This window comes from Phodopus roborovskii, unplaced genomic scaffold, assembly GCF_943737965.1.
Source record: "Phodopus roborovskii unplaced genomic scaffold, PHOROB, whole genome shotgun sequence".
NCBI lineage: Eukaryota > Metazoa > Chordata > Mammalia > Rodentia > Cricetidae > Phodopus > Phodopus roborovskii.
The window spans coordinates 261,306-286,597 of NW_026125956.1; positions in this window are offsets into that span (position 1 = coordinate 261,306).

Below are 25,292 nucleotides of genomic sequence, written 5' to 3' on the forward strand. Positions count from 1 at the left end.
TCTTACATTTTTTCTTACTTATGATTCTCCATACTTTATTAGACTGTAACTATGTCAAAGACTGAAATGTGTTTCAAGTATCTTTCTTTACCTTAACTCAAGGTCAGATATGGGAGAAGATGATCTGCAAATAAGTGTTGGAAAGATGTAATATGGGGAGAGCTTGTGTCTGTGACCAAATACAGACATAAATGTGTAGGATGTGTTATGCGAATGTAGAGGTTTAGAAAATTGAAGGACTAGGTGAGGCTAAATATGTTACTATGAGAATTTAAAAAATGATGCTGCATATATATGTATATTTATGTATGTATAACAATTATATTTTTCTATGACTATGCTTAGAGACTGGTCATAAAGACATTTAAAATATTTCTGATGGTACTCTTCCATTGAGGAGTGGGATGTTAAGCCAAGAAAAAGTAAATTTACCAAAATGTATGTTTAAAGGAATGGCATTCTTCCTGCTCTTCTGTGCATTATTTTCCATGCCTAGTCCCTTGAGTCCTCAAGTCAGACATGACATACATATACATTCATCAGGAATATTGACACATAGTTTCTTTTCTAGTAATGTCTTTGTTTTGTATTATGGTAATATTGGCTATTGTGAAAAAAGCAGTAATGAAACAAAAAGACCAGTTTTCTGATCAGATTTCGGATAGATGTGGGGAGGATCTATTGGACAATATAGAAATTCCTATTCTTACTATAAAGTGATAACAAACATTGATGAATTATGGTCAGATCTTAGATCTTCATGGAAGATAAAACTTGTGAAGGGTGAAATTGGACTTTTTACAGAAAACATCTTTTGAAAAGTGATGAAGGAACAGCCGATCCCTCTTCACTGCTAACAATAAAATTTGACAAGAGAGAAGTGATGTAAGAATTGAAATGTTGATCATGAGGGAAGCCAAAACTTAGGAAATTTGTACCCTACCTATGAGTTACTATTGAAGTCCTAAGTGAATATGTAATGGGCAGATGAATTCCTGTGTAAGTGTGTATTGTTTGACCTAAAGTGGCCATGCAAGACCAAGGCCTCTGTCTCATATATGGAAAACTGGCAGAGCCACTTACTCCTCATAGGTCAGGCTCAGAGAAAACTGGCAAAAAGGAAACAAATAAAAAACAAACAGACAAGCAAACAATATCTCCTTCCTTTGGTCCAACTAGTAGTGTTTACAATTAGCCTGTGTGTGCAAAAACTAGCAGCTGAAGCTTCTTCCTCTAATATGTTTGAATCTTGATACTGCTTACCTACATAGACCTGCTATCTATGGATACTAGCTAACACCTCCTTTCTGTGCTGCATATAATAAACATCCCGAAGATCCATATCGCTATGGTAGTAGGTGTCACTCCATCACAGTGCTGAAATTCTGCCAGACTCCAACTTTCAGTGTGTATTTCAGTGTGTCATTTCTTCAGTGTCATTGTCTTTTCTTCATTCACTGTCCACTCCTAATCAGCTTTGCAGAAACAGCTGGATGCCATATCTACAAATAGTGTAAAAGAAATGTAAAGTCTAGTTGGGAGCAAACAGGAAAAATCTGGCTATATTTAGTAAAGATTAAAATGAATGAGGTATGACATTAAAAGGGAAAGCCTAGTCATCGAGACAGCCAGAAGACTAGGCAGTCATCCATACAGAAACCAAGACCTTAACATAAATACAATGGAATCCTGGACTTAAACATTTGGAGATCATCCTAACATTGTGTCACATCACAGAACCAGGGTGCAAGTCCCTGGGGATACAGGATGCTAAGTGATTTTGATGCAATGATTTTTACTTACAAATTCTATTTCAAATTACTCTATCATTTCTACCCACTGCAGCGCTAAGATATCCTTTATGTAGTTCTAACAGGATCAGTGTACTGTGCATAGTGACTATCAAAGCAATAGATGTGATTACTTCCACCTACACTTCAAAGGATTAGACAAAGAGGTATGAGGTACTGAGAAATAGCTATCATAGAAAAGGCCAGGTTGTTCCTTTCCATATTACCCCCCTCTGCCTGCCTCAAATCCTCCTCATCACTTACTACTTCTTGCTCCACTATTCCCCAATAGGGAGAAAGTATTATTGTTATTCTGCTAAATTGGTACAGTATAAAACCTAGTGCCAAATACTTATAATTGGCATCCTTCAACTCTCAACAGAGAATCATTTTTTTGCAGTCAGTAATGATTAATAAAGAGGACTACAACTTATGAATGCTCAACCCCAAGTGGAAAATCTGTATAACATTGCCTACTCTCAAGGCTGAGGAATTTCCATAGATGAGGGGAAAAAGGATTGTAAGAGTCAGAAGCGAAGACGACTCCCATGAAGTGTTTTCTGGATACAACAGGGAAGTTTCCTGTACGAATTAGAAACATCTGGGACTGTTTGCACAAAACCTGTACTGAATCAATGATGAGGTTCTTTTTCTCAAAACTCTACCCTAGCTAGAAAGTAGATATTATAGTTTGAATGTGACCCCTCAGTGTTCATGTGCAGCAAGCTTAATGCTAACAATGAGTGTTGGGAATTATGATCTTTGCATGGTGATTAGGTCTTTTATAAATGATTGGTGAGTTAGAGTTATATTATTATGACAAGAGAATTGGCTATTGTGAGTATAGATTGGCTCTAACAACCAATTTTGCCTTCATCTGTCCTATTATCCTCCCTCACTGTCTGCTATGGAATGATACACAAAGTCTTTTACGAGATGTTGAACCCTTGATTTTGAACTTTTCATTTTTTTCTTCAAAGCTTTGAGAAATGAGTTTAATTTATCTACAAATCACCAACTTTGTGTATTCATCCATCATAATCCAATAGCAGTAGGTTAAATGTGATTTGATCCCAGTTTTTATTAATTTTAAAGCCCTCACTATTTCTATACCTTCATATATAAAGAACCCTGGGTACAAAAGTGTGGAATGAAACACAAATGTGAATCAAATATCTAGACTCTAGGTGAAATTTTCTGTGTGACCTGAAAAAGTTAATTAAACAGTATAATCCATTTACTCTAAAATGTGAGGATTCTTAAATGTATACTTCAATTTATTATTTCAAGCTAAAGATAAAAATATAAAAAATGCCTGCATTACCCCAAACAAAAGATACTAAAGGTTATGCTAAAATTAAGAAAACTGGGGAGTGCTAAAGAGAGACACTAAGTGCCTTGTGCTCAGCAGCTTTCCATAGTTTGGAGTAATTTTGCTTTCTTAATCTCTCTTTTCTCCCTTTGAGCATTTTTGAAACAATATTTTACCTGAATATTTGATATTTAAAAGAAAGAAAGGCAGTAATGGTTATAACCAAATGGGAGTTCAAAGTTTATAGAACAGCTAAGAAAAGATCCTAAAAAAGTAGTGAGTTATGGGTTGCAACTGAGTAGTTGGCTGAAAATATATGGGGTACAGTGAGATGTATATGCATATTTATGTAATTCATGTTGCTCTAGATGAAATACTGTTCAGGGTTTAAAGCTGGCTAGAAGTTCACAAAAAATAGCATTTGGATTTCCACAGTTTTTCCTAGGACCTTTGGCTTATCACAAATCTTATAGCATTTGATTTTGATTAGCTCTAACAGAGATCTTTATTGCTTATGTTTTCCTGGAGTTAAGAATGAAAAATGCTCTTCTTCCCTTTTACTCACCTTTTCCGACAAATCAAAGGTAATTGTGGGGGATGTTTTTCATGTCTCTATTTCCTGTTGAAATTTTGACCATATGTAGAGAAGAGAAGTTCTTTCTTGGACTATAGGTCAACCTCAATTGAATGTGTCAAACATAGAATGTTCTAATAGAACTGCTGTCACAGCTTTCTTAAAGTTCTATGTGTGCTTCTTTCATGGATTACAATACAATCTCTGGTCTAACAGACATTTAAAAGGCATACTCATGTGAGCATTCATCAGGAAGTCTTGTTAATCTGTGCCAAAGAAAGACAGACCTTTCACATTTCCCCTGTAAAAATTTCATCACTACTTGCCATCTTGTCAGGCAGCTCTGCCTTAATTTCATGTCTTCTCAACCACAGCAAAAGTGATAGAACTGAAACTCCACCAAGAAGACAAGTCATTTCATAAGACATAAATTACAATAAACACATCTCTATTGGATCCACAGATAGTAGTCTATTCTCAGAAAGCTCAGTCACATTTGCATGCTTTCCTACCTACATCAAGTGCCATACCACTCACTGCTTTGTCCAAACTAATATTTGATTCTGACATATCTCACACTGATCACCAATCTGTTGTGTTATTTTTTCCCGGGGCTATATGAAAAAAATGTCCAATAATGTCATATATGGCATTAAAGACAGACCAAGGTAATGAATTCAGTCAAGCTTAGATTTGTGAGCCGATAAGTTTTGGGGGTAGTTTATAGCAAATTAGTGTCAGGATCATCTACAACTCAAAGGCAACTATACCAACAAAATGTTCTGTCACAGCATATAACGGCTCAGATAATGTACATTAACAGAGTCTTCACCCCAGTCATTCTCATACCTCTGGCACTGACAAAGATTATGTGCAGATGCAGCAGGATTACTGAAAACCCACGGGACAAAAAAGAAATATATTTTTGGGATATCAGTCAGGATTCTGATTACCTTCCTTGTCTTCTTATGAGGGAAAATTAGTGACTGGCATCAGAATGATTCTGTTCAGGTGATGACAACTGCTTTGATTTCAAGATGAAAATAGTCACACTGTGCCTAGAGGAAACAGTTCCACCACAAAGCAATTGTTTCTTTTTTTAAATTTTACGTATCAATCCCAGTTACCTCTCTGTCCCTCCCTCCTTCTTTACCTCTCTCCCACCCTCAATTGTTTCTTTTCATTAATTAGATTTATTAATTTATTTTACATCCTCCAGCTTCCCCTCTCTCCTCTTCTCCATGTCTTCCAATCCACTCCTCCTCTGTTTCTGTTCAGAAATGGGCATGCCTCTCGTAAGTATTAACAAAGTATGGCATATCAAGTTGCTGTAGACCTAAGCTCCTCCTATTTTATTAAGGCTGGAAAGGGCAACACAGCATGTTGTCTAGATTTCCAAGCAATTGTTTCTTCACAGTAACTTTATATGCCATTGATCTTAACCATGTATTTTCCAGATACTTAAATATGTAGCCATTTTGTGTGGTTTTCCTGCTGATAATGAGTGTATGAATTACATGGAGGAACTTGTTAATAATTGATAAGAGTATACATAAAATAATCACCAAGTAACAAATTTGGCTTATTAAAAAAATTCAGATACTGAAGAAAGTACAGTTCCTAAATGCAGTGTAATAAATTTCACCCAAATCTGATTCAAAATGACCAAGCCTTTCATTAAGACTAATATTTAGAGACTGAAAGAATTTTAGAGACTAATAGGTTTGGACTGCAAGCATTTCCAATCAGTTATAATTGGCAACATTTGCCGACATCTTCCCATATGGATAGATCTAGTACAGAAAAGGATGTTGGAATATCAGAGAAGACAAGATAAACCAACTAAGTCTGGGGATGGTGAAAGCAAGTATTCTATACATTTGTATGGCAGTTTTTTAAACATTTCATATATATATATATATATATATATACACATACATACATACATATGGGGGGAGAGGCAGCAGATTTAAATGAATATGAGCTTAGAAATCAAGACGTTATAATGCATTTATCAGTAAGAAAGTTAGTTTAAGAGACAAATACAATAGCCAGCACAATTAAAGCACCAGATATTGTCTTCCTCAGATTTTTGGTCTGTTGTATTTAAGATGGAAGAATACAGAGAATAAACAGTTAATAGATGTTTAAGAAACAAACCTTTAAGAAGTGTAAATCACTCCCACGTATTTTTAGATCAAATTTTGGTCACATGAACATACCTAACTGTGAAAGCAGCTGTAGAATACGATAATTATTGTGCGATTGTGTAGGTAAACCAATTGCTATAAAGTAATCCATTTTAACATTATCCGTAACACTTTGCAAGTACCATCCATGTTAAATCATTCAATAACCTTTGTAAGGAAATTGTCATTAAGATTCCTAAATTATATATAGTGAAACTGAGAAAATTCAGAAGTGTTTTAACCAAGATCAGTTAGCTAATATTGACAAACTAGAGGTCCAAGCCAAGAAACCAGAAATAAGAATATATAGAGTTTATCTCTTCCGATGTTTTAAGAATTAGTTTCTATGAAAGCTATTTCTTGGATTTCAGTAGAAATTGCTTAAGTGTATAGATAAATTCAGAGAACCGACATGTTTATTATTTAGGTATTTTCTTCCTCTTATTTCTAGTTTGAGAATATATTTCATATGTTCTTGACTTTGAGTTTTTATGACACAATAATAGGTGTTGTGTATTAGGGAGTAATCATCATATGTATAAATCATATTCTGCTCTTGTTGGATAAAGTGATCTCCATATGTCAGTAATTCCCTTGCAGTTCATCAAACTTGCCCATTAGTAGCTGAAAGGGAACTTGAAGTATTTAATTATAGTTGTGAATTTTTATATTTTACTTTTCTGCTGTATAAGTTGTTAGTGAATTTATCTATTTTAAAGGTCTGTTGTTGTGTATTTATTTATTATTATATCTGCTTGATCACTAATACTTTCACCTCTTCCTCCTTATGCAATGCCTTCCTTTGCTTATACTAATTTTATCTGAATGAAAGTTACTGTTTTAGTATGGCTACTCACTAGGAAATAACATGACATGATAGTTATGATTATGTGATGCATAATACTATACTCATCCATAGTCGAGTGACTCAATAGTATTATCAATGTAATCAGAAGCATGACAGAGTTAGAGCTAAATCTATGGGAATGGTAATGTAGCTTTTAAATTTTTCTAATAGAAGAAAATTCAGAAGGGTCAATAACTCTGGGATTCTCAGAAATTCTTCTTACCTCCCAGGTGTACGTGGCTTAGAGATGCTGGAGTAGGAAAGGGAATGTTAACTGAAGATAGGACTTCGGAGATGGAGCTTTCATGAGGTAGTCATCCATACTTGGGTGAAAATTTTCTGTGATTAATCCAGTATTTGAGTCACCTGCACTTCTAAATCAAGGCCAATAAATTCACTGGCTCACTATACTAAGCTTGTGTGAAATCATTGCTTTGCTCTGTTGTCAGTTCACTGAGGTGAACTGATGTTTTCTTAATTTTACCCTGGGAATATAAGTGCAAGAAATAATCTCAGATATTTTCAGATACTACACCAGTCCTAAATTGTTATGACTAATGTACATTAAGTATATCTAAGCACATTTGGTCACATCCAATTTACTTATGTCTTTTTTTTCTAAGAATATTTTGTGTAAAAATTGTGGGGGAATATTATTTTAAGGTGTATGCCTTTTGTTTATGCTATTGGCTGAATGGCCAGCCAATAGCAAGGCAGGAGCAAGGATATAATATGTCAGTCATAGAATATAAATAAAAGGAAAAATGAGAAAGAAAGGAGCAAGTGAACAAGGATAGGAGGAAGTCAGGGTCCAGACACCCAGATACACAGCAAGACACAGTAAAAAAGAAAAGAAAGGTATATAGTAATAGAAAAGGAAAAACCCAGAAGCAAAAGATGCATGGGTTAAATTAGAAAATCTGGCATGAAAAAGGCAAGCTAAGACCATGCACTTAGTTATCTAAGAATAAGCCCCAGTGTGTGATTTATTTGGAAGTTTGTTGGTGGGCTCCCCAAAAGTGTCCAAAGAATAAAAAAGAGTAAAACATTGCACAGCCTAATGGTATACAAACATGAGTCTGTGTTTCCATATAGGACCTGAGAAAGCTAGAAAAAAGACATGGCTCCTTTAAGAGGTGCTGTTGTTCAGTACTAAATAGGAACTAGAAACTGCAAGCTACTTAAAAAAAAATGCTTGTGGCAATGCAGATACCAGCTTCCATATCTAAAAAGGTTCTCAATCATGAACCTTCAACCCAGCTGTGAGATCTAGGTTTGACTTTCCTGACCTGAGAAGTGTGCAAAGCCAGCTCATAGAGCTACATGCTGAGTTCCCAGATATAGTTTAACAGATAAAGTTTGTGCATGAGGCAAAAAAAATATCAGAAATGTGCAGTAAAAGAGATCCAGAAGGAAAACCTCTAAATAGAAAGAGAGAAAAGGAAGGAAGGAAGGAAGGAAGAAAGAAAGAATGAAGAAAGGAAAAGGGCCTGGGCAGTCATAGGAATAAATAAATATATTAAAAATAGTAAAATAAAGTCTAAAAAGAAAGAGTAAATGTAATAAAAAAAGAATAGGCCACTAAAAATGAGAAATACACAATGAGTCTAGATCCTGTATACTATTTTTTTTGTGATTGCCAAAGGAAAAGACAAATGCTAAGAGGCTAAGAGACCTGGAATTGAAACGGGTGCTGTGGAAATAAACATCCTAGATACTTTAAGAATGCCTTAACTTTAAAAAATAAAAAATTGTATTTGTCAAATGGAAATAGAAAGTACTTTGGAGAAGTGCTTTTGCTGTTGTTTCCACAAGAAACAAGAGGCTGTGCATTCATTCTATGTTGGTATGGATCTAGTTTGATGAAGGGAAATCTCCTGAACCTTAACAGGTGATACCAATCAACAAAGGTTACAACTGATCCTCCCAGGATTGGTTATTATCCAAAAATTTTCTAGGGTACCTCTGGGGATATCTCTGCTCACAGGAAGCATTATGGAGAGGACTATTTCCTCATTTCCAAGAGAAAATGGAGTATGGGTGATCTTTGGTTATTTTGTAGGTTATGAATGTTTGTTATAATTTAGGGGAATATAGAAATACAGAAAAATATTGATCTCAGATACTTTGCATTGGCATGGGTATTTTGGTATATGGATACAAATTCAATTTTGATACATCCCATATGTTTCTACTCTTGTTTAAAGGACTTTTGGGTATTGATACCAACTTGAGATTATTTTGCTAAAGCATATTGTATATACATCTCTGCTCTTGTTTTAAGTATTTCACCTAGACAATTCATTTTAAAATGTAAGATAAAATTCTAATTCCTGAAAACTATTAATTTGAACTATTTAGGATAATCAAGAAACACAGGTCAGTTGTTAGTCATCTATAACAATCAACTTTGTATATATGTTAGATATGCTTTCCAGATCATGTAGAAATATATTTAAGATAGGTAGATTGCCTTCAAAACTTTAAAAGACCTACATGATATGGCATTTAAAATTTTTTGTTAACTTTCTTCAGAGGTGATAGGTACCAAAGAAACTCCTTATGGAGTTTGCTTTCAATGTGGCAAGGATAACCATTTTGGCAAGAAGTTGCTCTTACCTGGACTGTTTGACAGTATACTGTATACATGGGGACATGTAGGACCCATAGGAAAATGACCACTGAACTTTGCCTAAAATAAGGAAGGATGATCCTTCAGGGTCCCTGCTTAACAGAAGAAACTGCCAGACATTTTGCAGGACACAGAGGAAAGTGACTGACAAACTTCCAATAAAGGCAGGGAAGTCTTTTAAATTTCTTGCTCTAGTGAAAAGTCTGCAGGCTGAAGATGGATGCCCCAACATTGCAAACATTGCAAAGGTATTTTGGGTGACTGTCCAGGCAGTCAGATATTTCTGTCATTTCTAGAGAATTTTTGGAAGTCATTTGCAATGCACATTTTGTTTATTTAAATAATATTATATCCTTCTACTGTATTTGATGGAGTTGAAGACTGGATAGTAATAGTTGCTGTTTTCCTTAGATACAGAAGAAAGTAAGCTAGGTATAACACTTTGGATTCACTAAAATCGGATGGATAATGCATTATTTTCTCTGAACATTCTAACTAAAATGGACAGAATATTGTAAATTAATTCTTACTTGACAACCGTTTTTATTGTGTATAGTTTTACTATGTTAAAGTTAAAATCTTTCTTTTTATTTAGACCAAATGGAGAAATGTGGTAGAATATTATTTTAATGTGTGACTTTTATTTAGGCTGCATTTGTTTAACTCTGTGAATCTGTTGTTCTTTGCCTATCTTAATACCCTGATGGTCAAACAAAGAGCTGAAAGGCTGGCCATAGCGAGTCAGGAGTCAGGAGCAAGAATAGGCCTCTTGCTTCCTCAGTAGCTACATGCCATCTCCTTGACTCCTCCTAATACCTTTCTCTAGACTTATTTGAATTTCCTGCCTGGCTAAATCCTGCCTAAATTGCCTAAAAATGAGAGAGACATGTATTCTCAGCATAGAGAAGGGCATCCCCCATCAATTACGTACTTAAAATTTTAATAGATTTTAATTTTCTTTTTATTATTTTTTTTCATTTGTTTTACATTGCAACCACAATTTCCCCTCTCTTATCTTCCCATTCCTTCCCTCACTGCCTGTTTAATCCCTCTCTCCCATCCACTCTTCCATTCACAGGAGGGCAGGCCTCCCATGGGAGTTAACAAAGAATGGCATATCAGAACCAAGCTCCTCCCCATGCATCAAGGATGAGTGAGGCATCCAAGCATGGGGAACAGGTTAGAAAAAAGCCAGTGAATGTGTCAGGGACAGGTTGTGATCCCTTGGCTAGGGGCCCCACAAACAGACCAAACTACACAAATTCATACTCATGCTATTCTTTAAGAATTTCCGAATCTAATATTATCATATTTACTCTCTCCCCTGTTTTCCTTCAAGATTTACCACCACCTACCTCTCTAATCGTCTTTCTTCATGTCCTCTTTCTAGAAATGCATTGCATCCACTTGTGTGTCCAAATACTTTTGGTTGTAAAACCCTTAAGTAAGGTCTAAATATCAGGTGACACTTTCTTTTTGTGTTGGTGTTTTTCTTATTTTTATTTATTTTTTCCATATAGTATATCAGTCCCCCTCTAACCAAGAAGGGACTTGCAATTGATCCATGATGGAAAAAGAAAATAAGTTTTCTCTAATTAAATGTCACTGAATATATCAAACACAGTCCAGTGCAAGCTGTGTACTCAGTAGTAGTTAGCCAACATAAAAAAGGGACACATTCTGAAAGAAAACTGTCATTACTTTCCAACTTTACTCTCTATGTTTTTGTTTTCCTTTTTGGTCTTGTTTGAGATTACACAGTGCTTGTATCACTAGGAGTTTATATGTGCAGTTACCCTGCTATGTTCAGACGATGATGTTTTCTTGCAAATTCAAACATTTCTGGCTCTTACACTATTTCCACACCCTTTCCTACAATGAACCTAAAACCTTGAGAAGAGTAAGTAAAGTATATATGTTTTCTTTAGAGATGAGAATTCTACAGACCCTTATTCTCTATACTTTCTCCAGTTGTGGATCTGTGTTAATTGTTATCTAATGAAAATTTAAGCTTCATTCATGCAGGTTGTGAGACACCCTAATCTATAAGTATAATAAGTCATTAGGAGTCTATTTAATAGTATATCTAGCAGAGTAATAGTGGTAGATTCTTCTCTGGAGCTCAAAATCTGACTAGCCACTAGTTCATTGTTTTGATAATGTTGCCATGCATGGATTTTATCTTATGGATTATGCCTAAAAACTAACCAGAAATTTATTGTATATCTCATAACATTCATGCTACTGTTTTACCAGTGACCATGTTTTACCAAGCCATTCCTTATTGTATCTTACAGAGTTCATAGATAGATATAATTAATGATTACTTTACTCCACTTGTAGTTTGCTCAGAACCTTCCAGCATTATAAAATCCAACTACTAAGGATGAATCTTCCTGGTCAATACAAACGAATGTTCACTGTGTTCTAGGACTCAAGTATATGACGTCTTAGGCAATAGTAACAAAGAATATTGGCAATAGCCTATAATATTGAGGGTTCTATGGGAACCCAATGGCTAAGAACTCCAAATTCTTTGATAAAGTCCTGCCACTGGAGATTTTACTTGCTTTCCCAAGGTGTCTAGTTTAGTCCTGTACCCACACATTACTGTGGTAGATTTAAAGGTTGACCGTTATCCTCATTTTCTCTACCATTATTATTTCAAATGCTACAACAATACTCAGCTTCATATGGAAAAACAAAAGACCCAGGATAGCCAAAACAACCCTGTACAATAAAGGAACTTCTGGAGGCATCACCATCCCTGACTTCAAGCTCTATTATAGAGCTATAGTCCTGAAAACAGTTCAGTATTGGTGAAAACCCACACATGTACCAACACCTAATTTTTGACAAAAAAACCCTAAAATTATACAATGGAAAAAAGAAATCATCTTCAACAAATGGTGCAGGCATAACTTAATGCTCATTTGTAGACGATGGAAGATAGATCCATAAGTATCAACATGTATAAAACTTAAGTCTCCCTACATATGGAATTGGGGAGGGGGATGGGAGGGGAAGATGGTCAGGGTGGATGTGAGGAGGCAGAGAGGATAAGAGGGAGGGGGAGGCATGGAGAGAGGGAGGAAGAGGGAACTGGGATCAACATGTAAAATAAAAATTAAATAAAAGAAAAAAAAAGAAACACGCCTCAAAAACAAAAACAAAAAAAAACATTAAGTCTCAATGGATCAAAAACCACAACATAAATCCAATCACACTGAACCTTTTAGAAGAGAGAGTGGGAGGTACCCTTGAATGAACAAAACAACAATAGCACAGACACTGAGATCAAAAAATTAATAAATGGGACCTCCAGAAATTGGAACGCTTCTGTAAGGCAAAGAACACAGTCAACAATACAATAAATGGAAAGAGATCTTCACCAATCCCACATCTAACAGAGGGCTGATTTCCAAAATATATAGAGAACTCAAGAAACGCATTGCCAAAACACGAAATAACCCTATTGAAAAGTGGAGTGCAGAACTAAATAGAGAATTCTCAGTAGAGGAATCTAAAATGCTGAAAGACAATTTAGAAAGTGCTCAACATCCTTACACAATAGGGAAATGAAAATCAAACCATCTCTGAGATACCATCTTACTCTTGTTAGAATGGCAAAAAAAAAAAAAAAAAAAAAAAAAAAAAAGAAAATAAAGCAGCAAAGGTAGTTTATTCTGTAGTGCTGTAGAGAATATGGAGAAAGGGGAACACTCCTCCATTGCTGGTGGGAGTTCAAACTCGCATAGCCACTTTGGAAATCAGTATGGCACTTCCTCAGTAAAATGGGAAATCAATCTACCACAATATCCACCAAGCCCACTCTTAGGCATATACCCAAAAAGATGTACTTTAAACAACAAGGATGTCTGTTCAACTATGCTCATAGCAGTATTATTTGTAATAACCAGGACCTGGAAAAAACCTAAATGCCCTTCAGCTGAAAAATGGATGGAGAAAATGTGGTACATCTATACAATGGAGTACTAATCAGTTGAAACAAAACAAAACATTGGAATCTTGGAATTCACAGACAAATGGATTGATAACTAACTTATACGATATCATAGAGCCTCCATCTAGTACCTGATGGAATTAGAAGCAGACACCCACAGCTTAACACTGAACAGAATTCCTGGAATCCAGTTACAGAGTGGGTGATGTGATGAGCAAAGGGGTAACACAAGGCTTGAGAAACCCACAGAAACAGCTTACATGAACAGGGGGGACCTCATGGACTGCAGTCTGATTGCTGGGAAACAAGCATAGGACCAACCCAGACCCCCCTGAATGTGGGTGTTAGTTAGGATTACTGGTTAATCTATGGGGCCTTTGGTAATGAATCAGTATTTATCCCTAGTATATGAGTGGACTTTGGGAGCCCATTCCACATAGAGGGATACTCCCTCAGCCTAGACACACAGGGGCAGAGCCTAGGCCCTGCTCTGAATGATATGAAAACCTTTGAAGATTCCCCATGGAAGGCCTCATCCTCCCTGGGGAACAAAAAGGAAAAAGGTTGGAAATGGGACAGAGGAGGAAGGGAGAGTGAGGGGACTGGGACTGACATGTAAAACAAGCTTGTTTCACATTTAAATAAAAAATAAAAATATTATCATACAAATAAGTGTTATTTCTTTAGTAGCTTATTTTTCTTCAGCAGCTTTCAAGTCTTTTGACTTTGATTATCTAAAGGTTAATTTTTGTCATATATATAATTAGATTTCTGTCATAACTTTCTTCTGAAGTCATAAAATTCCAGGAAACTTTGGGATTATTTGTGTGTGTGTATGTGTGTGTGTGTGTTTTGTGTGTGTGCATGTGCACAATGGTAATAGATCTGGGATCTCGTGTATATGAGAGAAACAGTTTTACACAGAATGATACATATATTCAGCTAATTTTACCTACTCTTTAGAAGACTGTTGATTAATTTAATTTTTAGTCTTCTGTTTTTGTTGTTCTAATAGGCACTTTGTCTATGAATTGAGAGACAAGAGTAACACTCAGATCCTTTGAAAGAATAATGGAGCCCATTTTATCCAAGTGCTATATGTCTAAAGGGTTTTCCTGGCTGACAAACCTGTGCTTTCCAGGAAAAAGTCATCACTTGCTTTGCTTATTTCCCTTGATAATTTGTAGAGGAAAGGCCATCAGTGATTTAGGTTTTGATTATACTAGGGTTGGCATAGAGAATTTGGCACCTCTACTCCTTAACCTTATCCTCAGGGAGTTTTAGTATGCTATCTTGGTTACTGATTTTCAATTTGTAAATTTTTAAAATTGTATAAGGAGAATCATAGTGACACATAGTGGCTGTAGGAGTTTATAAGCTTCCTTTAAATGTAATTCTTTATTTCTGAATTATTTCTGGACATATTTTCATGAGCTTTCAATAGATGCATTTGTTGCAGTACATTTATCCATAGAGTATAGATTCAGTAATGAAATTTTGTTAAATTCATGGAATGATTATGAAACTTTTAGGAGCTAATTTGACTAATTTTCAAATGAAGCTAAAGCATGTACAATACACATCAACATTCTAGGTATGCTTTCCTTTTTTAGTATACATGGCACTTCTGTGACACTCCTTTGCTTCTGCCATGGAGAACCATCTAGTGCTTTGCTCCATACATATTCCAGAGACTAACTATCGTGTCCTGTCTCCTATATATGTTATTTCTGGTACATTCATTCATAGATTCAGCTTTACTCCTCTTGTACATGTAAAGGAAATTTAAATTGCAAAAAATAGGGAATATGGATGTTCAATGTTTTTTTGTTTTTGTAAATTAACATTTCTTTTTAAATTCTGATGGGAACAATACCAAAATCCAGCTTTACTAATCCAAATCCAGTCAATACTTAATGTCCCACATTGGTTCTCATGCAGTCTTCTGTGTTCCAAATGGACTGGGCATTTATACCTCTCCAGTTCTGCCCTATGCAACACACACAGTGCAGCTTTTGTCAGGATTAGTCTGGTTTCTCTCTGTATCTGTGCTACACCTCAGTAGATGAACCATGGTTTTGGCATCTGCAGTATTCTGTAGAAATCTTTTCACTTCCTCTTCCACAGGGATCCCTAAATCTTGAGGGGGTGGTGTTTGATTAGGTTGTCCTATTTAGGGTTAAGTGTTCCAAGATATCTTGTGGTGTTATATTATATATCATTGATTAAGTTTGCCAGAGGATCCATGCTCAAGGTATAGAGTTCCCGCAGTGGTGACACACAACTTTAATCACAGCAGCCAGAAACTAGGAGATGGTATTACCCACATTTAATTCTAGGACTCAGGATTAAGGGGTAAATGAACCTATGTGAGTCCGAGGCCACCAATATCTACACAAGATAAGCAACAAAATATTTTATTTCTGTTTTTGTTGTTTGTTTTTAAATTAGAATTTCCATGATTTTTTTCTTTTATTCAAGATAGACTTTTAATACAGATTAAAGTTTCTCCTTTAATACTTAAAGTTCATCCCTACATGCCATCCAATATGAATCCAACATTTTGTGTCTCTTCTTAGAAAACATCAGTCAACTAAAAGATAATAATAGAATAAAATAAAATATGACAATAAACCAGAATAGTACAAAATAAACCACCAAATGTAAAATAGCCCAAGAAGAGACACATGAAACAAGTATATATACAGAGATTTACTCATTTTCAGACTCAGGAATCCCATAAAATGCACAGCTAGGAGCCATAATATATATGCAAGGACCTGTAGGGACAAAACCCCTTAAAACAAAGGCAAAAATAAAATAAAAACAACAAAAGACAAGAAATAGGAAATAAATAACCCTGATAAGACATGAAAAAGGAAACCCAGACTATCTTGTTTAGTTATTTTTCTTTTGGCCATTTACTGCTAGACATATGTCCCCACCTGTTTTCTCAGTAAGAGTTTCTTTTAGAAAACCTAATTTTTATTTGTAAGTGGATATCAATTGGAGATACCTTCTGGGTTAGGGATGGAGGCAATTGTCTACTTCTTTCAATTCTAGGACCCCATGTGGTACAGAGCCTTTGCAGGTCCTTTGCATATTCCCTTTTTCTGTTAGCTCATACTTGCATTGGTCCTGTTATATTTAGAAAATAATGACTTTTACAGTTTTCTACCTCCCTTCTGCAGAATTCTCTGAGCCCTAGGAAAGGTTTCTAATGGATGTCTGTCTCCCCTTTAAGGCTGAGTGTTCCCAGGTGTCTTACTCTGTATATTTTTGTCTGTTGGTCTCTGCACCATCTGCTGCAGGATGAAGCTTCTCTGATGATGGCTGGCTATGCATAGGAGTGTAGTAGAATATGAATAAGAGTAATTTTATCGCTGTGATCTTTTAATGGAACTGTAGTATTTGGTTGTATCCTAGGTTCCTGGGCTATATAAGACAAAACTAGTGCTACATAGTTCTTGATACTAAAATAGTATCTTGCATGAGTTCCAACTTGTAGAGTGGGCCTTAAATCAAATCAAATATTGGTTGGTTATACCAACAAGATTTGTTCTATCATTGCACCAGCATATCTTTCATGAAGGATTACATTGTAGATCATAGAGTTTGTAGCCCGAGATATATATATATATGTATATGTATATATATATATATATATATATATATATATATACATATATATATATATCAATTTGTAGCATTCAGAATACCGTCATGTACCAAAGACTCTAGTATGCTGCAAGTGGACTGAAAGCTCTGTGTTGACCCCTGCTTGACTTTTAGTATTAAGTGAGTTTTGTAGGTGTTGTCTTCAGCAACAGGGCTTGATGTTAGTGTAGATCAAACTATAGTCTCAGCAATAACCTGTGTTTCATTCAGGGATTCCCATGGGACCCCTTTTGCCACAACTGAAATAGATGTAATCCAATCCTTATCCTAGAAGTTTTATTTGGTGACAATTGATGTCCTTTTAGGGCTCTCTCTTCTCCATAATTTAGGAATTTTATTTAGATAACTTTCATATATGTATATGTTTTAGTAAGTTTCTAATGTATTAGGTCTCCATATAACCACTTGAATGATCCTTAAATTTATCTGGTTCTCCCCATATTTCCTTCCCCTCTACAATAGTTCATCCCATTTCAGCTTGCCCTTGCCCATCCCTTCATCCTTCCATACCAAACTATTTATTATATTTCTATTTTCTAGGATGATCTATTCATCCTCCCTATTCACTTACTATACATCTAACCTCTATGGATCTATGGATTGTAGCTTGGTTACCATTCTCCTAACAACTAATACACCCATGTAAGTGAATATATATATCATATTTGCATTTCTGGGTCTGAATTATCTCACTCAAGATGAAGTTTGCTATTTCTACGTATTTACTTACAAGTTTCATTTTCTTTTCTTCCTTTATTTTTTTTTCTTATTTCACATATAGATTCCAGTTCCATCTTCTTCCGTCTGTCCCTCTCTCTCTCTCTCTCTCTCTCTCTCTCTCTCTCTCTCTCTCTCCTCTCTCTCTCTCTCTCCCATGTCCACCAACCTCCCTCCCATCCCATTCCCCCCCACACATAGGGAGGGTGATGCCTTCCAGAAGGGATCAACAAAAGCTGTCAAGTCATTTGGAGTAGGATCTAGGCCCTCCCTCCTGCCTTTAGGTTAAGCAAGTATCCCTCCATGGGGAATGTGCTCCCAAAGTCCTTTTGTGCACCAGGGATATGTCCTGGTTCCACTGTCAGAAGTCCCTTCGACTTCCCAGGCCTCCAAACTGAGACCCATGCTCAGGGGCTCTGAGTAGGTCCAATGCTGGTTTCCCAGCTATCAGTCTGGGAGTTCATTATCTCCCCCCTTGATAATGTCAGCTGTCTCTGTGGATTTCTGTAGCCTAGTTCATTTTATATAATATATTTCACTGTGTAAATACATCACATTTTCTTTATCATTTGAGGAGTATCTACATTGTTTCCAATACATGTCTATGGGATATAGGATAAAGCATAGTTTGAATTTGTACTCAAGAATGGTATAGCTATACAATGAAGTACATCAATAGTCGGTTTCCTGTGGAACAACCAGAGTGATTTCCATAGTGGTTTTACAAATTCGTAGACCTATCATTAATGAATGAGTGTTCTACTTGCTCCAGTTCTTGGCACCATGAACTGTCATTTGTTTTATATATCTTAGCCATCCTCACAGGTATAAGGTGAAATTTCACACTAGTTTTAATTTTCATTTCCCTGATGACCAAGGATGTTGAAAATTTCAAGTGATTCTCAGCCATTAGAATTTCCTACTTTGAGGATTTTCTGTTTTTATTTGTACACATTTTTAAATTAGATTGTTTTCTTGAGTTTTGAGTTTTTTCTTGTCTTTTGAGTTTTTATGTAGTTTGAGGATTATCCCTATGTCAGATACATAGCTGATAAAAATCGTTCCAAGTTGAGTAGGTTGCCACTTTGTCTAATTGATGGTGTTCTTAGCCATGCCAACATTTTTCAGATTCATGAGATTTCCCTTGTTTATTGTTGATCTTAGTGCTTGTGCTACATAAAGATCTGGGAATGTGACTGGAAGATTAGATGTGGAGGAGAGGTGGGAAAATGAAAATCTCAAGTTTTCTTTTCTGCTTTGCTGGCTTACTTGGTTTTATGGAAGGCTTGGCCACTGGGTTCCAGAGAATGCCTGCTGGAGTTGGTGACTGGGCCAAAGAGATGAGGGAGGGGGGGTTTAGGATGTAGGTCTGCATAACCCTCTAGAGATATGCAAAAATGAAAGAGAGACCATAACAGGTAGTCTGCTGTAGAGTTGGGAATGAGTCTGGGTGAATTGACTTGGAGGTGATAAGGGGGAGGTGAAAATTTGTACTTAAACTACTTACTAGAGGCTTGTATGGCCTTTAGGCTCCCAGAGAATGTCTGCTGGATTTGGGCTAATAATATAATTTTGTTCATGAGTTTGTTTTTTCCTGCTTGTTTGTTTGACGGGAAGTGGGTTGTTTCTTGTTGTCTTTGCTTGTTTTGTTTGATTTTGGAAAGAACAATGTAGTTTTACCCCATAGTCTAATGTATATCTTAAAGTTTATAAAAGGTGATCCACAAACATAATAATCATTAGGTTTTATTTATTTTTTATTTTTCTATTTAAGTTTTCCTCAACTTGACACAAGCTATTGTTATCTCAGAAAAGGCAAAATTGATGGAGAAAATGCCTCCAACATATTTGCCTCCTGGAAAATCTATTGAATATTTTCTTGATTAATGGGTAGGTAATGTCCATCCTGCAGTGGGTGTTTCATTTGGACTGTTTTGAAAAGCAAGGTGAGTGTGAGACATAAGTAAAAAGGCTGTAAGCAGCATCCCTACATAATCTGTTTTTCAGTTTCCAGATCCCTTCTTTAAGTTTTTTTCTTGAAATCCCCAGATGAATGTCTCAAGATACAATATGAAATAAGATCCCTTTATAGTAGTTTCTTGTGGTCACAGTGTTTGTCACAGCAATAGAAAACAAACTAAGAAATTGGTAACATGTATAGGGTATCGCTGTCACACACCTAAGTTTGGTAATTTTGGGGAGAAATGTGAAAATGTTTATAATATTGAGCTAGAAAATTCATAGAAAGCTTAAAAATTAAGGGTCTTAGAAGGTATGAATTTTGAGATAAATGTAAATAAAATAAAACTGCCTTTATAAGCTTTAGGGGGAAGCAACTAATCTGTCAGGATTATTTGTGGGATGTATTTAAATTAATAATCTGTGGTTTCTCAGCACATGCAGCTAAGCAATCAGCTTTGGTTAGTACGAGACACTACCATAGAATTTTAATACTATTAGAACAACAGATACTTGTTAGCTAGGGATCAAAAATAAGTTGTGGTTAACAAGAAACCAGCACCACTGAGGCAAAATCTTCTTGGAATGCTTCTTCTGGGTAATCACAAAGAAACTGTGGTCTAGGAGGGCTAAGGTTGGTGGTAAAGCTGGTAGCCAAACTTGGTATGTATTAGAGGAAGTTGTCTCTCCATTTCCCAGAAGTTAGCAAGTGTTGGTAGCTCCAGAATTAAGGGTGGTGTCCTGAAACTAAGAAGATTTTGTAAGTCAAAGAACACATTAACAAGACAAAACAACAGCCAAGAGAATGGGTAAAGACCTTCACCAACCCCACATCTCACAGAGGACTGATATACAAATATAAAAAGAACTCAAGAAGTTAGTCTCCAAAACACCAAATAATCTAATTACAAAGTGGGGTACAGAACTAATAAAAAATTCTCAATAGAGGGACTTAAATGGCTGAAAGACACTTAAGGAAATGCTAAACATCCCTAGCTATCAGACATTCTTAGGCACATACCCAAAAGATGAACATTCATGCAACAAGAACATCTGTTAAAGTCTGTAGTTTTCTTTCTTAGTTGTGTCTTTGTGAGGATTGGGTACCAAAGTAATTGTGGCCTCATAAAAAGAGTTTGGCAATGAACCTTCTGTTTCTATCTTGTGGAACAGTTTGAGAAGTAGTGGTATTACTTGATGTGGTACCTTGAATGTCTGGTAGAATTCTGCGCTGAATCCATCTGGCCCTGGACTTTTTTTCGTTGGAAAGCTTTCGATGACTGCTTCTATTTCATTGCGGGTTATAGGTCTATTTAAGTTGTTTGTCTGTTCTTGATTTAATTTTGGTAAGTGATAGTTATCCAGAAATTTGTCCATTTCCTTTGAATTTTCAATTTTTGTGGAATACAGATTTTCAAAGTATGACATGAAAATTGTCTGGATTTCCTCTGTGTCTGTTGTTATGTTCCCCTTTTCGTTTCTGATTTTGTTAATTTGCATGTTCTCTCTGTGCTTTTTCGTTAATTTGGATAAAGGTTTGTCTATCTTGTTGATTTTCTCAAAAAAACAACTCTTCGTTGCATTGATTTTTTCTATTGTTTTCCTGGTTTCTATTTTGTTGAATTTAGCCCTCAAGTTGATTATTTCCTGGCGTCTACTCCTACAGGGTGAATTCGTTTCTCTCTGTTCTAAGGCTTTCAGTTAGGCTGTTAATTCTCTTATGTGACTATCCTCTGTTTTCTTCATATGGGCACTTAGTGCAATGAACTTCCCTCTTAACACTGCTTTCAAGGTGTCCCATAAGTTCGGGTATGTTGTATCCTCATTCTCATTGAATATTAGAAAGTCCTTAATTTCTTTCTTTATTTCTTCTTTGACCCAGGAGTAGTGCAATTGCAAATTGTTCAGTTTCCATGAGTTTGCAGGTTTTCTGCTATTTGTGTTATTGTTGAATTCCAATTTTAAAGCATGGTAGTCCGATAAGATACAGGGGACTATTCCTATTCTCTTGTATCTGTTGAGGTTTATTATGTCACCTAGTATGTGGTCGATTTTAGAGAAGGTTCCATGTGGAGCAGAGAAGAAGGTATATTCTTTTGTCTTTGGATGGACTGTTCTATAGATGTCTGTTAACCCCAGTTGAGACATAACTTCTGTTAATTCTTTTGTTTCTTTGTTGAGTTTCTGATTTGTGGTCCTGTCTAGTGTTGAGAGTGGTGTATTGAAGCCTCCCACAATAAGTGTGTGAGTTCTAATATGAGCTTTGAGTTTTAGAAATGTTTCTTTTACGAATGTGGGTGTCTTTGTATTAGGGGCATAGATGTTCAGAACTGAGATTTTGTGTTGATGGATTTCTCCTGAGATGAATATGAAATGACCATCTTCATCTCTTTTGATTAATTTTGGTTTGAAGTCTAACTTTTTAGATATTAGGATAGCTATGCCTGCTTGCTTCTTATTTCCATTTGATTGGAAAATTTTACCCAACCCTTTACCCTGAGGTAATGTCTATCTTTGAAGCTTAGATGTGTTTCTTGTATGCAGCAGAAGGATGGATTCTGTCTTCGTATGCATTTTGTTAGCATGTGTCTTTTATAGGTGAGTTAAGACCATTAATGTTGAGGGTGAGTAAGGACCATTGATTGTTGATGCTTGTTTGATTTAGGTTTGTTATTGGCAGTGGTATTGTGAATATATTAGTTCTGCTTCACCCTTGGTTTCTGGTGTAGTTGGATTATCTGTTGCCTACATTTTTGTGGGAGTAGTTACCTTCCGGATTGGAGTTTTCTTTCCAATACTTTCTGTAGGGCTGGATTTATAGATACATATTGGGAAAATCTGGTTTTGTCATTAAATATCTTGTTCTCTCCATCTATAGTGATTGAGAGTTTTGCTGGATATAGTAGTCTAGGCTGGCATCCGTGTTCTCTTAGTACTTTCAGAACATCTATCCAGGACCTTCTGGCCTTGAGGGTTTCCATGGAGAAGTCAGGTGTAATTTTGATAGGTCTGCCTTTATATGTTACCTGTCCTTTTTCTTTGCTGCTCTTAATATTCTTTTTTATTCTATATGCTAGGTGTTTTGATTATTATATGTCGAGGGGTCTTTTTTCTTTGGTCCAGCCTATTTGGGGTTCGGTATGCTTCTTGTACTTTCATGGGCATGTCCTTCTTCAGATTTGGAAAGTTTTCCTCGATGATATTGTTGAATTATGTTTTCGGCACCTTTGAGCGGGCCTTCCTCACCTTCCTCTATGCCTATTATTCTTAGGTTTGGCCTTTTCCTGGTGTCCCACATTTCCTGGATGTTTTGTGTTAAGGATTTGTTGGATTTATGATTTTCTTTGGTCGATGAATCTATTTCTTCTAGTTTATCTTCTGTGCCTGAGATTCTCTCTTCCATCTCTTGAATTCTGTTGGTTATGCTTGTGTCCGTAGTTTTCAATTTTTTGCCCAGTTTTTCTATTTCCAGCATTCCTTCAGTTTGTGTTGCCTTTATTTTCTCTATTTCAGTTTTCAAGTCTTGAATTGTTTCCTTCACCTGCTTAATAGTTTTTTCTTGGCTTTCTGTACTTTCCTTAAGGAATTTGTTCATTTCTTCCACCTTTTTGTTTGTTTTTTCCTCCATTTCTTTAAGGGATTTTCTCACATCTTCTTTGAGGGCCTCTATCATTTTTATAATGGTAATTTATAAGTCGTACCCTTCTGCTTCCTCTGCTTTGTTGTTGTGTTCCGTTCTAGTTGGTGTAGATTCCCTAGATTCTGGTGGTGCCATGCTTGTCTTTCTATTGTTAGGTGTTCTCTTGTATTGCCTTCTTCCCATAGCTTCTTCTAGTAGGTGTTGTTGGTGTCTCCCCCTCTCTCTATGGTACTTCCCCGATGGGCTTATGTGAGTCTGAGATTCAATATCTGTAGCTCTGGGTGGTCCAAGCTCTCTAGGAGGTTTCTCCTCAGACAGGGATCCAGGGATGGGGTCAAGGATGAGGATCCAGTAGAAGATGCCAGCAGGTACTCACAGTGGTCTCACAGAGATAGGCAGATCTCTGGGGGGGGCAGGACTCCAGCAGAGAACTGGAGGTGGGGTCAGAGACCAAGCAGGTGGAAATTACGGGTGGTCCCGCGTGGATAGTCAGGTCTCCTTTGTTCAGAGTTGCACCTACAAGTCTCCATAGTAGGGTGGACTGTTGGCTCCACCCTCTGTTCCAGTGCAGCAGGACCGTGGGTAGGGTAGGGCACAGGGTAGGGGGGTAGGCTGGCGGTGTGGATGGGTGGGGGTGTATCAGAGCTCCAAGGGTGCTCTAGATGGGGACCAAAGACAGGAGCAGCAGGATCAGGAGCCAACCCAGGGATTTCGGGCGGGGGAGGGGGAGAAAAGAGGTTGTAGGGGACAGGCAGCCCTGATTGGGCCCAGACTCACCTCTGGCCAATAGCTTGCAGAAGAGGACAAGGGCTGAGCTGGAACTTGAGAAGGTTTTGCAGGATCTCTAGATTGCTTTTTGCAAGATTTCCACTTTACTATGTTTATCCTTCCTATCCAAGATCTTTCCATTTTCTGGTAACTTCTTTAATTTCTTTCTTTAAAGACACAAAGTCCTTATTATATAGGTCTTTCACCTGTTTGGTAAGTGTTACCCCAAGATACTTTGCTGTTTGTGGCTATTGCAAAAATTTTTCTCTGATTTCTTTCTCAGCCACTTTGTTGTCTGTATCTGTTAGGGCTACTGGTGTTTTTCTTTTCTTTTCTTTTTCTTTCTTTCTTTTTTTTTTTAGTTTATCTTGTATCATGCTAGTTTGCTGAAGGTGTTAATCAGCTGTAGAAGTTGCATGGTAGAGTTTTTTGGGTCACTTATGTAAGCTATCATATCATCTGCAAATAGTGACAGTTTGATTTCTTCCTTTCCAATTTGTATTGCCTGATCTCCTTTTGTTATCCTATTGCTTTAGCTAGAATTTCAAGTACAATATTGAAGAGATTTGGAGAGAGAGGGCAGCCTTGTCTTGTTCTTAATTTTAGAGGAATCGCCTTAAACTTCTCTCCATTCAGTTTGATGTTGGCTGTTGCTTTACTGTATATTTCTTTTTATCATGTTATGTATGTTCCTGTTATCTCTGATCTCTCCAAAACCTTTATCATGAAACCGTTTGAAATTTGTCAAATATTTTATCCAGCATCTAGTGAGATGATTTTTTTTTCACTTTTTTATATGGTGAATCACATTGGTAGATTGTCATATGTTGTTCCATCCCTGCAACCCAGGGATGTAGCCTACTTGGTCATGGTGTACTATTTCGCTGATTTGTTCTTGGATTTGATTTGTCAGTATTTTACTGAGTAATTTTGGATCAATGTTCATGAGGGATTTTGGTCTGTATTTCTCTTTCTTAGTGGTATATTTGTGTGGCTAGGGTACCAAGGTAATTGTGGCCTCATAAAAAGAGTTTGGTAATGAACCTTCTGCTTCTCTTGTGTGGAACAATTTGAGGAGTATTGATATTAGCTCTTCTTTGATTGTCTCGTACAATTCTTCACTGGAGCCATCTTGCCCTGTGCATTTTTTTAGTTGGGAGACTTTCGATGACTGCTCATATTTCATTAGGATTTATATGTCTATTTAAGTTGCTCAGCTATT